Here is a 14,850-nt window from a genome sequence, read left to right as displayed (position 1 = left end):
GCCACGAAAGTTATAGATCAGTATGATATTTATTTTTTCACTTCATGAAGTATATATAACCATATCAACAGGTTGGATGGAAAATAAATGGCACGGTAGACCCTAAGAAGGTTTCAATGGTGGGCGTCCTTAGCACCGCTTCTTCTTATGGTGTGGTTTGCTTAAGCCTTTCATCTGCCTTATTTTTGATCCAGTACTTTAAAATGATATAGAAAAATGGATGGACGGTGTGGATAAAAGTACCACGCCCCCTTAGAAGCCCGTGGGGCCTCTGCCTGTACCGAGCTCAGAACAGGAAGGGGTAGTACCTGATCCACGCCCAACTTTTTAGCCTCACTTGCCTAGAACCGAGGCTAAAAGTGAGAGAGAGCGAGAGACTTGCTATCGATAGGTTTTTACCCAAACGAAACCAGAAAAATGAAAAGAAGAAAAGAAAAAGGAGAGAGAGAGAGAGAGAGAGAGAGAGAGAGAGAGAGGGAGGGAGAGATCGTAGCAAGAAAAAGAAAGGAAGATGGAAAAAAATGTAAAAATGGAAGATCTGATCTTCAATCGATCTCGACATCGCCAGGAACGTGCGAATCTCCCTTCGATCTATGTTATTCACCGTGCAATCTGGCATTTCTTCCCATTTCTTTAACCATTCGTCGCTGATTGAAGAAGGGAATCGCTAGGGTTTCGTGGCTCTTGGAGTGTCGGTTCCTCTCGAAATTGTGGTGGGAATCACTAGGGTTTTTTCTTTTGGTAGGAATGGTTGGGTTTTGATGTGTTTGGTGGGAAAAAGTTTTGGAAAATTCAATCTTGTGCCTTGTTTTTTCCTGCATTTTGTGTGTTTTTGCCGAAATTGCTAAGTTTCTGGAAATCGCTTTTGATTTCGTCGGGGAGAGTTAGGTTTTGGATGCGGTAGATGTGGGAGAAATCCCAAAGGTTTTATTTTTTACGTATTGTGTATGAGTTGTGGTTTGATTTGTAGGAATTTTCTTTGGAGTTTCTGAGATTGGCCCCTTTCGGAGATCTCTCTTCGACTCTGATGTGATTTGTTTGGAAATTAGGGTTTTGGCCTTTTTTTAAGTAATGCTCCATCTGGTGAATTTTCAGAGAAGTGAAAATTCAACAAGCATTTTGTCTAATAAATCAGATGCTTTGATGTTCTTTTCTGAGATTTAGTTTCATTTCATTTTACTACATTTTCTTTCCATACCAGTAAGGAAAATGTGGTTTTTTGGTTTTTGGTCATGCGATCTAAAACCCTATTTTATTTATTATTATTATTATTATTATTTTTATTTTTTTTGTTTTCTATGTTTTCAGAAAAATGTCAGCAATAATTGTTAGATTTCATGATATTTATTTCATAGCTTCAGTATTCATGCAACAGGGATTTTCTTCATCATTGGTCATGGTGTTTCCTGTTTATTCTTCCCAGGTACCACAGTACAAGCTCACTGGGCCAATTCCATCTGAATTGGGGAACATGTCCAAGCTAAGCTATCTGTGAGGGTTCTTACTTTAAAATAAAATTTCCATTTCGGAGATATTTGTGTGTAAACTATTTTTGATAGTTTCCTTCTATAGGCAATTGAACAACAATGAACTGGTTGGTAGCATTCCGGCCGAGCTTAGACAGCTGGAGTTGTTTGAATTGTGCATGGCAAAGATCAAATGGTTCCATTCCATCTGAATTCCTGAAGCTAGAGAGTAACATATCTATAAGTCTTAACCAAAAGATATTAGAGATGGGCCAGTCATTTGTGAACATATTCTAATTTACAATGACGTCTCTGTACAGAGGCTTCGGTTATTAAGTGCACATGCTTTCATTAGTATATTTATATTTTTACCAATCTATATTTTCTTTTAAACTGCAGAAACTTCTCATCGAACAATTTCAAAGGGTGGATCCCTGTTGAGTTAGGGCGCATAATCAATCTTGATACTCTGTAGGTTGCAATTTAAGCTTTCAATGATTATCAGGAGAGAGGACTCGTACTACCCTTTAAAAAAAATCTCTTATATTGATTATTTTACAGGCCTTTGCTTAACTATTGCAAGCTCCTCATGATTATGCTGAAATTATCATAACAGATCGTTTCCCTGTCCCCATATTGGTAATTTGTGATCAGCATGGTAGTTTGTAAATGTCTTTTGGTTTCAACCTGTGAAATAGACCACTCTACTTTTAATTCCTTAATATAATTTCCCTGAAGGTGGGTGTTCTCACTTTTGGATTACTCATGATTCACCCTTCAGTTCCTGCAAAAAGGCCAATTGTTGTCAAGGATGAGATAGATTGCATGCCCAAACCAACTACAGGTGATCTCCGTGAGGTGCGCCAGATGGTGCATGATGTGCGCACCCTAGAAGGTGGGCCGGTTAACATAGGCGAGTTAGCGTTTCGAACATCGCTCAATGTAGTGACGAGCATGATATGGGGTGGGACGGTTGATGGAGAGGGCAGGAGTAGAGTGGGGCATGAGTTTCGAGAGGTGACCAACGAGGCTATACAGTTAGTAGGTAAGCCTAATATCTCAGATTTTTTTCCTATAATATCAAGGTTTGATGTACAAGGAGTGGTGGGCCGCATGAAGAAGGTCGCATCATGGTTGGATAGGATCTTCCAATCGGTCATAGATCAACGGCTGAAAATGGACAGAGGAGAAGGGGAGAAGGAAAGCAAGGATTTTTTGCAGTTGCTTTTGCAGCTTAAGGAGGAAGTAGACTCTAAAACGTCCCTGACTTTCACCCACGTCAAGGCCATGTCTATGGTAATTACTTTTCTCTTCTGTTAAAATAAAATTAATTCCTAAGCTTATTAGCCGTCCTTTTATCTCTCATACACTAACCCACCAGAGGCCCGGCCTGAATTTTGGGCGAGGGCAGTTGTGCTGTAGAGAGCACACCTGATGGATAGCTCTAAATAGGCCACGTAAGCAAAACTGGAGGTCAACTGAAGGGTGGATGCATAAGTAACATCTCTCTTTCTTTTTTAATCATGTTTTAAAAAAAAATAAAAAATAAAAAATAAAAAAAATAAAAAAAAAATCATGTGTCACTCTTTTTTAAGAGTGGTTATGGGAAGCCCTAGCTATGGAGCCAGATCTTGGTCCGATGACCAGACCTAGGCTTGAAATTTAGGTCTGGAACTGTTCAAGCCAGACCAAGCTGGGGCTAATGATGACCGGATGCTTGGCTGGCTCAGCTCATTAGCTGATCTAACAATTAAATAGGTAAGCATCCATAAGAATTTGGAAGGATCATAAATTTCTTTTTTGCCAATGCATGCAATATGAGACAGATTTGGAATGAGAAATTGAATCCCAAGTAACTTTTGCTACAACATTAAAGTTTTTTATACTCAAGTAAAAAATGTTAGTTTCATTACTAGTCATTAATTCAGAAATTATATAAACATAAAAGTCACCTAACCAAAGATGACAACCCCTCAATGTTATGCAGGCCACCGTAAGTTTCATGATATGTGAAATGAAGTTGCTTTATGAATTATATCCTTTAGAGGAGTCATAGAAAGTTTGAGTGAATGTGTAATTGCCTCCTAAACCATCACAAGAAAGTACAAGAACTCTCACATCAATAAAGTTTGCTATTTTCTTTAGGTTCTGTGAGAATGCCTGCTGCTCTATGAGGTGTAGTCGGTTTCAAGCCAACTTTCAGGCGTATATCTCACTCAGGGTAAATGGAATCTAATCACTCTATTGTGTAGAGATCATCCAATTTCATGCTCTATATCGAGAACTAATGGGCTGATTGGATGACCCTAAACTCCGGTTAATGTGCATGTTTGTTGCGCTTGGACTATATGTGAACAGCAGATTGAACTATTTTCTAATCTACCGAATTAGGTGAACTCAAACTACAAATTGGGGAAATTAGAAAACGAACTAAATGAGCCTACACCAACTAACTGTGTTGCGAACTATGAATTTTTTTATTTTTGACAATGATTTTATTAAGAAACAAAAAGGAAACAAAGGCAGCAACAAAACAGGGATACCAAAACAGTGATCATCCAATCTCATGCTCTACTTTCTTTAGATTCTTTCATTTGATTTTCTTTTTTATTTGCTCCTTTAAATTCATCACAGACTGTTTGTTTGATTTCTTTTTGTGCAATCTCTAGGGACGGAAATTCGAGAAAAGAAATGTGCTCCAACTTAATTTTTATATGCAAATCATTCTCATTGGGATTGATTGCAGAAACTACAAAAATTTATCTGATGGAAAGCTTTTGTGACCAAAATGTTTCAACAGTGGTCGCTGAATCCTCATTGTTTACAGTCTGTGTGTTTCACTTGATTCGCCCGGCATATTATAAAATGATCTCTCAAAACAGCTAGACGGCATGAATTTCTCAAAAAACATCACAGTGGCCCCACTTGCCGTCCCAGCACAGGAATTTCCTACGAAGGGCTTTCGCAGGAAATCCGCGTCCGAAAGTGAAATCCTCTGTTTACATGCCAGCGATGTTCTCTTATCACATCTATGCCATCCATCCGTTTTAGTAGCTTATTTTAGTAAATCAGCCCACAGATAAACCAGATCCAAATGAATTGTCGATATGATGGACTCCATTATAAATTATTGCTAATGGCGAGTTCTTCTTTGTAGATGCTTTCAGACAACCGAGTAAGCTGTAGTTGTTCATCAGCCAAGCAAAAGTCATACCCAAATCTTGCGTTGTGACTTTGTATTATTTGTGAAACCTAATGTTGTGTAATAGTTTGATTGAGTTTGTTTTGAAGACTTTAAATAGACTGTTGTTAATTGTTTTGTTGGTATTGTGGCTTTCATGATTGATTGTTTCATGAGTGAATTGAATGAATGGTTTAGTAGTTTAAATAAATATTTAAAAAAATTAAACATTTTTAGCCTCAATTTGTAACTGAGGCTTGGCTTTAGCCTCGGTTGTTGAGAACCAAGGCTGAAATTCCCGTGGCTAAAGGCTTTAGCCTCGGTTGTTGAGAACCGAGGTTAAAAATAAATTTAGCTTCGGTTAGAGGCAATTGAGGCTAAAATTTGGATCTAGTCTCGGTTGGAAACAATGGAGGCTAAAATTTTTGGTTTAGCCTCATTTTGAGAAAACTGAAGCTAAAAAGGTTCTTTTAGCCTCACTTGAAGAATCGAGGCTATAAAAGTCATTTTAGCCTTGATTGCTAAAACTGAGGCTAAAGCCTTTAGCCATGGGGGTTTCAACCTCGGTTTGGATAATTGAGGCAAAACTGAGGTTAAAGGCTTTAGCCTCAGTTTTTAACATTTTTAGCCACAGTTTTGAACCGAGGCTAAAGCCTCCTTTTCTTGTAATGCTAGTACATCAGTGGAAAACTCCCACCTATAAGTGTACACCCATGCTTGGGATGTAACCCGACTGGCTGTGATTGTAATGGACCTTCGGCTTAGTGGTTATTTAATGGTGGTTTACATTGACCCTTGATGTGAGCCTACCATCCAGGGTTGTTGTGTCCAATAGTTTTCAAGGATGGTCTTTTATCGCATGGTTTTGATACTCGCCCTATGTGGCCTATTTTGATAATTGCCCTATGTGGCTTGTTTGATATTGCCCTATATAGCTTTGTTCTTGTATTTTCCTCATATGGGTTCGATGTTTTATATCATGCAACCATGCGATGGTAAGCCCTATATACTGTAATATGATTGGCCACTAATTGATAGGTTTTCATTAAACATCCTAAGATAGTAGTCTCATGAGTCGGGGATGGTGGTATGGGACCTACGCCCGAGCTGTCGGCCTATGCTGGTGACAAGCTCCCGTAGTGACCTGTGAGCTTATTTAAAATGGCTGGTTGTAAATGGATTAATAACAGATTGAATAATCATGCATACATGGTATAGACCAGCATCTATTGTTATCGTATGTGATGTACGTATTGTTCCGACTGGATGATTTTGCTCAGGTTCGATGATTGCATGGGTGACGAGCCCACTGTCCGCATGGATGAGCATCCCTGGGGTGATGATTGCATTAACGCATCCATGCATCTAATAAGACATGCATCATGTATTGCTTTGTATGCTTCGCTTTATAACTATGCTTACCTAATGTGGCGGAGTAAAATCTTGAGGGAAATTCACACTGAGTTAGCCACTCATCCATCAAATAAATATAACCGTACAGGTAGCACAGGTGCCTTAAGTGATTTTTAGGTTTGGGCTGATGAGGAGCCGGGTTCAAGTGTCATGGTAGCATGACTTTATCCACCTTGAGACGCTGAGGGGTCTTGCGGCTCAAATTTACTTGCATTCTACTATTTCTCATGTTTTGGGTCATGTAATTCTTGTATTTGTTAATTATGGAGACAGTAGTTTGTATAAGTCATTATGGGCAACCACTTGTATATTCTAAATGAAATTTGAAATTTTCCTTTATGCTTACTTGTCCTTTCTACGCTCATCTGCTTACTCTGATGAAAGAAAAAATAAATATATACTCGAATTTGACCATCCTTTAAGGTTAACACTTGGGTTTTTAGGAAACGAGTCATATACTCGGGTCTTGAAAATTCGGGGCGTTACAGATCCACTTGTAGAGATCAGGGAGATCTATGCTTGATTGGTGAACACAATTGGAATCAGAGTCCTATCTTCATCCAGTTGGAAGATAATTCATAAAAATTCACATTTGAACTTCCTTTTATCCAATTCTCAATAGAATGATAGGTATGAGAATTAGAATTGATTCCATCACAAAACTATGCCCATGAGACAAAGCAAACAACAAAATTTAACCATTTCACAACCAATCTAAGGGAATTATGAACGTTACGAAGGGTTCCGTCATCCAACCATATCTATGAGACAATGGTGAACAATAGGGTTCCCAGGTTCACAATCCTAATAATGAAAAGAACATGCTCAAAGTTATCGTAGATCCATTACAATTTAAGTCACAACAAACCATTAAAAACTAAAAGCATTCCTTATAATCAAACTATAATCAAAGAGAGTTCAATAAATATTAATCAAAGCCATAAAAAACACCGCATCACACTACAAGCTTCACCTCTTAGCCCTAGCTAAGAGGTTTAACTCATCACAGTCATAATCAAGCTAAGATCTCTTAATGAAAACATCAAAGGAAAAGAAAGAAAAACAAGGAAGAAGAAAGAAGAAAACTCAGCCGGCCCATGCTCTCTCTCTTCTCTTTCTCCTCTCCTCTCTCACGTCTAGATGATGCTCTCTCTCTCTCTCTCTCTCTCTCTCTCTCTCTCTCTCTCTCTCTCTCTCTCTGCACAATCCCTCACATTCCAAGCTCTCTCTCTCTCTCTCTCTCTCTCTCTCTCTCTCTCTCTCTCTCTCTTCTCTTCTCTTCTCTTATCCTTTTATAGGAGTGGGAGTTGGTCGGTTGCTAGGCTAGAGTCAGTGGAGGGAGTTTACGCAACTAGCAAGTTACGCAGCAGCGTGCACAGGCACAAAACGCAAAAAGCCTTGCGTTTTGAGTGAGTTTTGTCGACTGGCCGTCCTCACCTTCTATTTAGCCTTCATGGATGGGGTCGGTCCCACGTTTTGGAACTTGTGGATGGTTCAAATCATAGGTCCAATCACCGCCATGGACGCACAATGGCCCACAGCATGCAACAGCGTCCAGACACACGTCCGTGCGTAAAGCTTGCGAAAATCTGATTTTACAGCGTCAGTGGGGCCCACGATTGATGTCATCAGATAAATCCATCCCGTTCATTAGATTTGTGGAAAAATTTTACTCAAGAATGAGTAGTTTTTCTCAAGTTTGGTGCGGCCCAAGGGATCAAATCTGCCCATCGTTCATCCTACATTTAACAGTGATCTGCGTGTGTACACGTGCATGGGAGCAAAAGGATTTCATGGGTACGGTCGTGGCCACCCCCTAGACATAATGAATGGTCCGGATTGACGAGATGGTCCGCAGTGGTGGGCCACTGAGTGTTACAGCGGGATGCACATCCCTTGCTGCTAAGAGATCGGGTCAACTCGATCTTTGACCGGTCCACGGTCTAGTGCAGCTCAGCTATGCACCTTCTGTGCACACACATCACACGTGTAGGTCCCATAGTGATGTTGTTTTTATAAATTTACTTCGTTCACCCCCTCCTCCATCCAATTTAAGGGGTTGAGACCAAAATTGAAGCATATTCAAATATCAGGTGGGCCCCAAATCAGTGATTTAGTGGCTAATCTGTCCGTTGAGCTACTTCCACAAAGATGCAAGGGCTGAATTTCGATGTATACGGTTAATTTAGGGTCCTCAGGCTAGATATAAAGTTTTGAACCAAACGGATGGTGGGAACGCGGTGATCTTGCATTCATGATAACTTTCAGGCCCTTTTAACTTTAATCACTTTATTTTTTCGGATCTTTGGCGAGTAAATTCTTTGATCTCAGTCTCCTAGGATCCTTCCCTTGCCTTGGTGATTTGTGAGCATCAAGTCCATGCCTTTTAGTACCCTTTTCAATCTAAGCTCCTAAATTCACCTTGCAACACAAACATGATTAAAATAGAGCATTAAGCATTATCATGTTCATAAAATCAAGTAATAACTGGGGTCTAATATGCAATATTTGACCCTCAACAATAAGGATCTACTCGTAGCCATCTTAATGTCATCTTACTTGATTCAATCAATATAACTCAACTGGAATTAAAGTCCTAATATATCCAGCCGGATGATAGAGTGGTTAAACCATCATTTAAGCATCAAAACAGATTTCTGAACATAAAGCATCAACATGTTAATCGCAGGGAATTTAAAGCATCTATCATACCTGAAGTAAATGATAGATCAATGGATTTTACAAATCAAACAATTGGAAAACATGTAAAAACATATCACAAGCTTTCCTAAGCATCCAATGTGCCTATAGTCGACAATGGATGAAAGTAAACTAAAAATATTTCTTCATTCAAACTAATAATCAATGAATTATTCAACATATTAACCTAATAACTTGAATCAAAGTAAAATAAACATTAAAACGAATTACAAGCTTCACCTCTTAGCTCTAGCTAAGAGATTAGCCAACTATAGACATGATTGAACTAAAAATCTCAAAGGAAAACATAAAAACTAACTAGAACCAAAGGATTGAAGTGAAGGGAGGACTCTTTGATGCTCTACAAATATTTGCTCTACTCATACCCTAATTCGTTCTTAGAAACTCCTAAAACATCCCTTTATATAAGCTTGGATCGGATCGACTTTAAAAGTGCCTCAAATTTTCATGGCTATCGCAACTTCGATGACATCAAAGAATGCTCCACTATGTCCAACAACAAAATCAGTTTTTTTTCTAATTTTTATGATGGGATGGAACTACCTTCATTGTCATTGAATACTTACTTCGATGGCATCGAACTATCAATTTCAATACTTTCGATTTTCTGCACTTTGCAACTTCAATTTTCTTCCTTCTTCACTTGGTTTTCTTGGATCTTAGACTCTTTAATCCTTCAATCTTAATCTCTATAGATCCATTCATCATCTTGGTAATCTTTTGAGCATCCTTTTCTCCTAAGTTCTCAAAATCATCTTGTAAGAGAAAACATATGAAAATAGATCGATTAAACACATATATGTTTATAAAACCAAAGCATCTACTCCCAAAACCGGCATTTTGGTAGTCCCAAGCAAAATATGTGAAGAATCAATGTTTCAAACATTTTTAGAAAATAGTATCTTGTGCAATCCTATACATGTAAGTGGAATTCAAGGATATAAGGATTGGCATATGATCGAATTTGTTTTATGGCATCCAATAGAGAAATAATTATTTTCACCTATTTAAGCACCTACAATATATCATGAGTGTTTGACAGAGGTTTTTGGTGAAATTAATCTTAGGGGAATGGAGCAACTGGCTTGTATTCTTTTTCTGTTTCTTTCTCAGGTGGAATGTTGCTCACCCTATCATTCTTCTCATATTCTTCCGAGTCCTTTGGCTTCTCTGCCCTTGTCGGGATGTTTTTATCAATTGCTTTGCCACTTCTGAGAGTGGTGATAGAATTTGCTTATTACACATTGTGGTTTAAAGAGCTAGGGTCAGTTAGTTCACATTGTTGTTTTGGGTTAGGTAACAGTTAGGCTAGAAAAGCCCCTTTCTCCTTAACTATATATGACTCCAATCTTTGAATGGACCTACCAAGGTCCTAGAATGCTTGCAAGGCATTCTGATTGAACAACTCCTGATTTTGGATGTGTTTTTGAAACAAGTCCTCTTGGGGTCTTTTTTGATTAAGAAGTGGAGGAAGAGCCCCTCGAGGATTAGCTATTTGGTCATTCCTCCAACTGAAGTTTGGGTAGTTCCGCCAATTAGAATTATACATGTTTGAGATGGGGCGTTAAATGACCTTTGATAATTGTTCATGGCATTAGATTGCTTGTGTAACAACGCTTATAATGTAGGGATTGTGGGACAATCCTACATCAAGTGTATGTTACTAGCAAAAATATCATATAAAACCTCAACAGTCTTGTCGGGTTTCACTGATTCTACTTTCTTTAGTTTCATGGCCTCTACTTTTCTGGTGAGATTAGCCACCCCGACACTCACATCATCTTCATCCCTTAAGACATAGATTCCTCCCTTCTCTCTAGACGAAGTTGGCCTGGAATTATTGGGCTTTAAAGAGGTATCCCATGACTGCGCATTCTCAACAACTACATCAAAATAATCCCATGCATCATTGAGATCCTTATTTATGAATTCCTCATTGAACATCATCTCTACGAATTAGCGAATAGGCAAAGCCAGTCCATAATAGAAAAATCTTATTACCCACCAGGTTTCGTAACCATGATGTGGACAGGAATTCAAAAGATCCTTGAATCTCTCCCAGCATTGGAAGGTCTCTTCCTCTTTCTGAGAGAAATTCATGATCGCCCTCCTCAGGGTATTAGACTTATGAACTAGGAAAAACTTTTTAAGGAACTCCCAGGTCATCTCAACCCATGTCCTGATTGATCTTGGCCTTAAGGAGTGAAGCCAGGACTTAGCCTTCTCCTTCAAAGAGAAAGGGAACAACTTTAATCTTAAAGCGTCCTCATATACATTATGAAAGTGTAGGGTTGCTACAATCTCATCAAATTCTTTTAATTGTAAATATGGACTCTCAGAATCCTGTCCATGAAATTTCGGGAGTAGTTGGATCACTCTTGGTTTAAAATCTATATTTCCTACACTGTGTGAGAATACCATGTAAGAAGGTGTACTCGCCCTCAGTGGTTATAGGTGATGTAACATTCTAGGTGGAGGAATGTTTTGTACATCGTTCTCATCTTATTGTTCCTCAGCATGCTGAAAAGGTTGATTGTCAGCCATTCTTTCTGTTAACTTAGAGGATCTAAGGTGGTGTCTAATCCGGTGATGGATAGGCATACCTTCAACTAATCCTCCTTCACTTAAGAGTCGTAGAGTGTTGATACAGACCTACTTGAGCATGAAACACTCTAAACCTTTAAATCTAAACTGAACCTAGAAAAGAAAAAGTGTAAAAATTTAAGAAAACTGAAATACTATAGTAGGAAGGGTTAGAAAGATATTACCAGATCGATGTTTCTATGTTAGATGCTACAAAACAGAAAAATAGAATTAGTATCTAATAATTTAGAAGAAGAAAACCTCATCTAAAAACACATAAAAAGTTAATCCTAATTCTAATACTAATATATTTCAGAAAAACACAGCCAAAGTCTTGAACAACGACGTTAAAAGTTTGTTCAAACAACCCCAAGTGTAGGGCTGTGATGTAATAATAACTCGGTGAGGTCGATGTCATACCCACAGGGACTTGCTATTTGTGAGATTTTTGGAATATTTTAGAACTAGAACTAAAACTAGAACTACTCTAACCAATGAAAGTTGATTAAAGAGTAATGGTGAATGAAAAACTATCAGAAATAAAGTACTAGAGCATTATGAATCCACTTATAGCTTTCTTAACATTAATCTACTTGATTCAAATAAGATAACTAGAATCAAAGTCGTATTCTATCCAGTTGGATGATAGAGTGGTTAATTCATAATCCATGCATCAAAATAGATCTAAACCCTTATTGAATTGGTTCACTTATAAAGCATCAAGTATTGATCCTAAGGAATTCAAAACAATTATCATGCCTGGAGTCAATGATAGATCAATGGATTTTATAGACAAGACAATTGCAAAACATGAAATAACATATTTATAGTCTTCCTATGCATCCAAAGTGCTCAAAGTCGACCATGGATCAAAGTAAACTAAAAATACTTCCTCATTCAAACAAAAAATTAATGAATTGTTTAACATAATAACTAAATAACTTGAATCAAAATAAACTAAACATTAAGAAAAACTACAAGCTTCACCTCTTAGCTCTAGCTAAGAGATTAGCCAACCATAGACATGATTGAATGAAAACTCAAACAGAAAAACATAAAAACTAACTAGAACCGAAGGATAGAAGAGGTAGGAGGACTCCTTAAAGCTTTACAACTCATTTCTCTACTCCTACCCTAATTTATGATTGGAAACTCTTAAAACATCCCTTTATATAGGCTTTGATCGCACCACTTCATAATCGACTTGATTTTTCGTAGCTATCGATGTTTCGATGGCATCAAAGTCTCATTAAAGAGTTTGGATGAAAACAAGAAACTATCCAGCAATTGACTATTGAATTGTGAAATTTCTCGATGGCATCGAACCTCCTTTGATGGCATCGAACTTGGCTTCTATGGAATCAAACACTCCTTCGATAGCATCAAAGAGTGCATGAATTGTGGAACAACAAATTGAAGTTTTTCCTGATTTTAATGATAAGATTGAAGTAGTTTCAATGACATCGAACACTTACTTCGTTGTCATCGAAGGTGTCATCGAATGGTCAATTTCTATACTTCAGATTTCATGCACTTCGCGTCTTCGATTTTTCTCCTTTCTTGCTTGTTTTCCTTGGATATTTGACTCTTGAATTCTTCAATTTTAACATCCATAGAACCAATTCTTCACTTGGTAATTCCTTGAGCATTAAACCATTGCTTTAAGCATTTTTTTTCTTTGTAGCTCTCAAAATCACCTCGCAAGAGAAAACATATATCATTAGATCGATTAAACACATTCATATTTATTAAACCAAGATATAATATGGGGAAAATATATAATATCTCACACTCAATAGAATCACACACGTGCACTCCCTAACATGCTCGAATTTGTTGCTTGTCTCGTAAATATTATATGGACATGTAATCATTGTATGTTATAGGGATATGGGTGATTGTGGATAGGCCCGTGTGATTCAAATTGTCCCATTGCGATACAATCCCTAAGACGATAGTGTTGTAATAGTGATTTGAATGGTTGAATCACACATATGGAATTGTGCCTCAGACTCTTAGCTACCTTGTGTTTGGGATTAAATAAAGTTAATTGCAAACTTGCCATCGTCAAGAATTGTCATACCTTGATAGCTTGTTGGGAAAAACCCTTTTTTATTGGTGATGGCAAGGTCTACATGTTGAATCAAGGTTGGCCATTAATTGTCAAGGCCTCTTAAATGGTGGTTTGTGAAACAGACTAATAAAGATTAAATTAATCATGCATTCATGGCACGCGGGTGTTCACAACCCCAAGTGTAGGGTCGCGATGTAGTAATAATCTCAGTAAGATCGAGGTCGAATCCACAGGGACTAATCTCGTGTGCCTTCTGAAAACAACTAGAAATAGAACTAGAAAAAGATGAAATTTAAATCTGAAATATTTAAGAGAATAATTGTGAACTAATTAACTAAAACTTGTAGAATTTAAAGGTAGGAACTATGGTGCCAAGGATCCACTTGTAGCAATCGGGAAGCTACCTTGCATGATTCAAGAACACAACTGGAATCAGAGTCCTATCCTATCCAATTGGTAAAAAGAGATTTGTCAGATCTCTAAACTTTTCATGGATCTAATCATCAATAGATGAGAATTGTGAAGATTTGTAAGTGACTCCATCACCAAACCATGCCCAAGAAACAAGGTAAACAACAGCAATTTACCAAACCCACGACCAATCATAAGAGAATTAAGAAGATTAGGAGGATTCCATCACCCAACCGTGCCCATAAGATGATGGTGAACAACGTGATTGCCTAATTTCACAATCTCAATACATAAAAAGAGAATTTCTTAAGCTATCGCGAATCTATTGTAATTTAAGTCACAAAAAAAAACTATTAAAACTAAAAATATTCCTTAATAATCAAACTAGAATCCATAAGGTTCAACCAGACATGAATCAAAATAAAGCCAACATCCCAATCACACTACAAGCTTCACTTTTTAGTCCTAGCTAAGAGGTTTAGCTCATCATAGACATGATGAAGCTATAAACTCTTAAAAGCATCAAAAGAAGAAAGCTAAAGAAGAAAGAAGAAGGAAAAGAAAACTCCTGGCCGTCTCCACACACACACACACACACTCTCTCTCTCTCTCTCTCTCTCTCTCTCTCTCTCTCTCTCTCTCTCGTTTGCTCCTTGCCTACACGGCTGCCCCTCCTTGGATCTCTGGCGTGTAAATTCTTGGATCTCGGTGTAAGGCCCATATCGTAAACTGTACCGTTCCGTAGGTTTCCGCGGTCCTCCTGGTCAAATTTCGGTAACCCGTGATCTGTAACCGATGTTTGCACGTGATCCTGATTGGTATCCCGTATTTCAAAGTCGGCTCCACTCGAGACTTGTATCCTTGTGATCGCGTCATCTTCGCGGTTCTGATGCCGCATCTCGCGAGCTGAGGCGATACCCGGGCCAGGAAATGTGGGCCCGCGTTCAGTTCGAGAAAAACACCGCATGTTGTAAAACTCAAGAAGGAATGCCCCATCAATC

The 14,850-nt window shown here is 38.1% G+C and overlaps 1 long non-coding RNA gene and 1 other non-coding gene across 2 annotated transcripts; both read left to right on the top strand.

Annotated features, from left to right (window-relative positions):
* Positions 1 to 365: 365 nt before the first annotated feature.
* LOC131252074 (uncharacterized) lies at positions 366 to 1,697 on the top strand. The gene is made up of 3 exons (XR_009174151.1): positions 366 to 572; positions 1,424 to 1,497; positions 1,573 to 1,697. It is a non-coding gene; the product is annotated as an uncharacterized LOC131252074 (long non-coding RNA).
* A 9,099-nt stretch (positions 1,698 to 10,796) lies between these two features.
* Positions 10,797 to 10,899, top strand: LOC131252347 (small nucleolar RNA R71). The gene has a single exon (XR_009174373.1). It is a non-coding gene; the product is annotated as a small nucleolar RNA R71 (small nucleolar RNA).
* The last annotated feature ends 3,951 nt before the right edge of the window (positions 10,900 to 14,850 follow it).

This window comes from Magnolia sinica, chromosome 7, assembly GCF_029962835.1.
Source record: "Magnolia sinica isolate HGM2019 chromosome 7, MsV1, whole genome shotgun sequence".
Classification (NCBI taxonomy): domain Eukaryota; kingdom Viridiplantae; phylum Streptophyta; class Magnoliopsida; order Magnoliales; family Magnoliaceae; genus Magnolia; species Magnolia sinica.
Note: the sequence above shows the minus strand (reverse complement) of the source record. Positions and strands in the feature narration are given on the sequence as shown.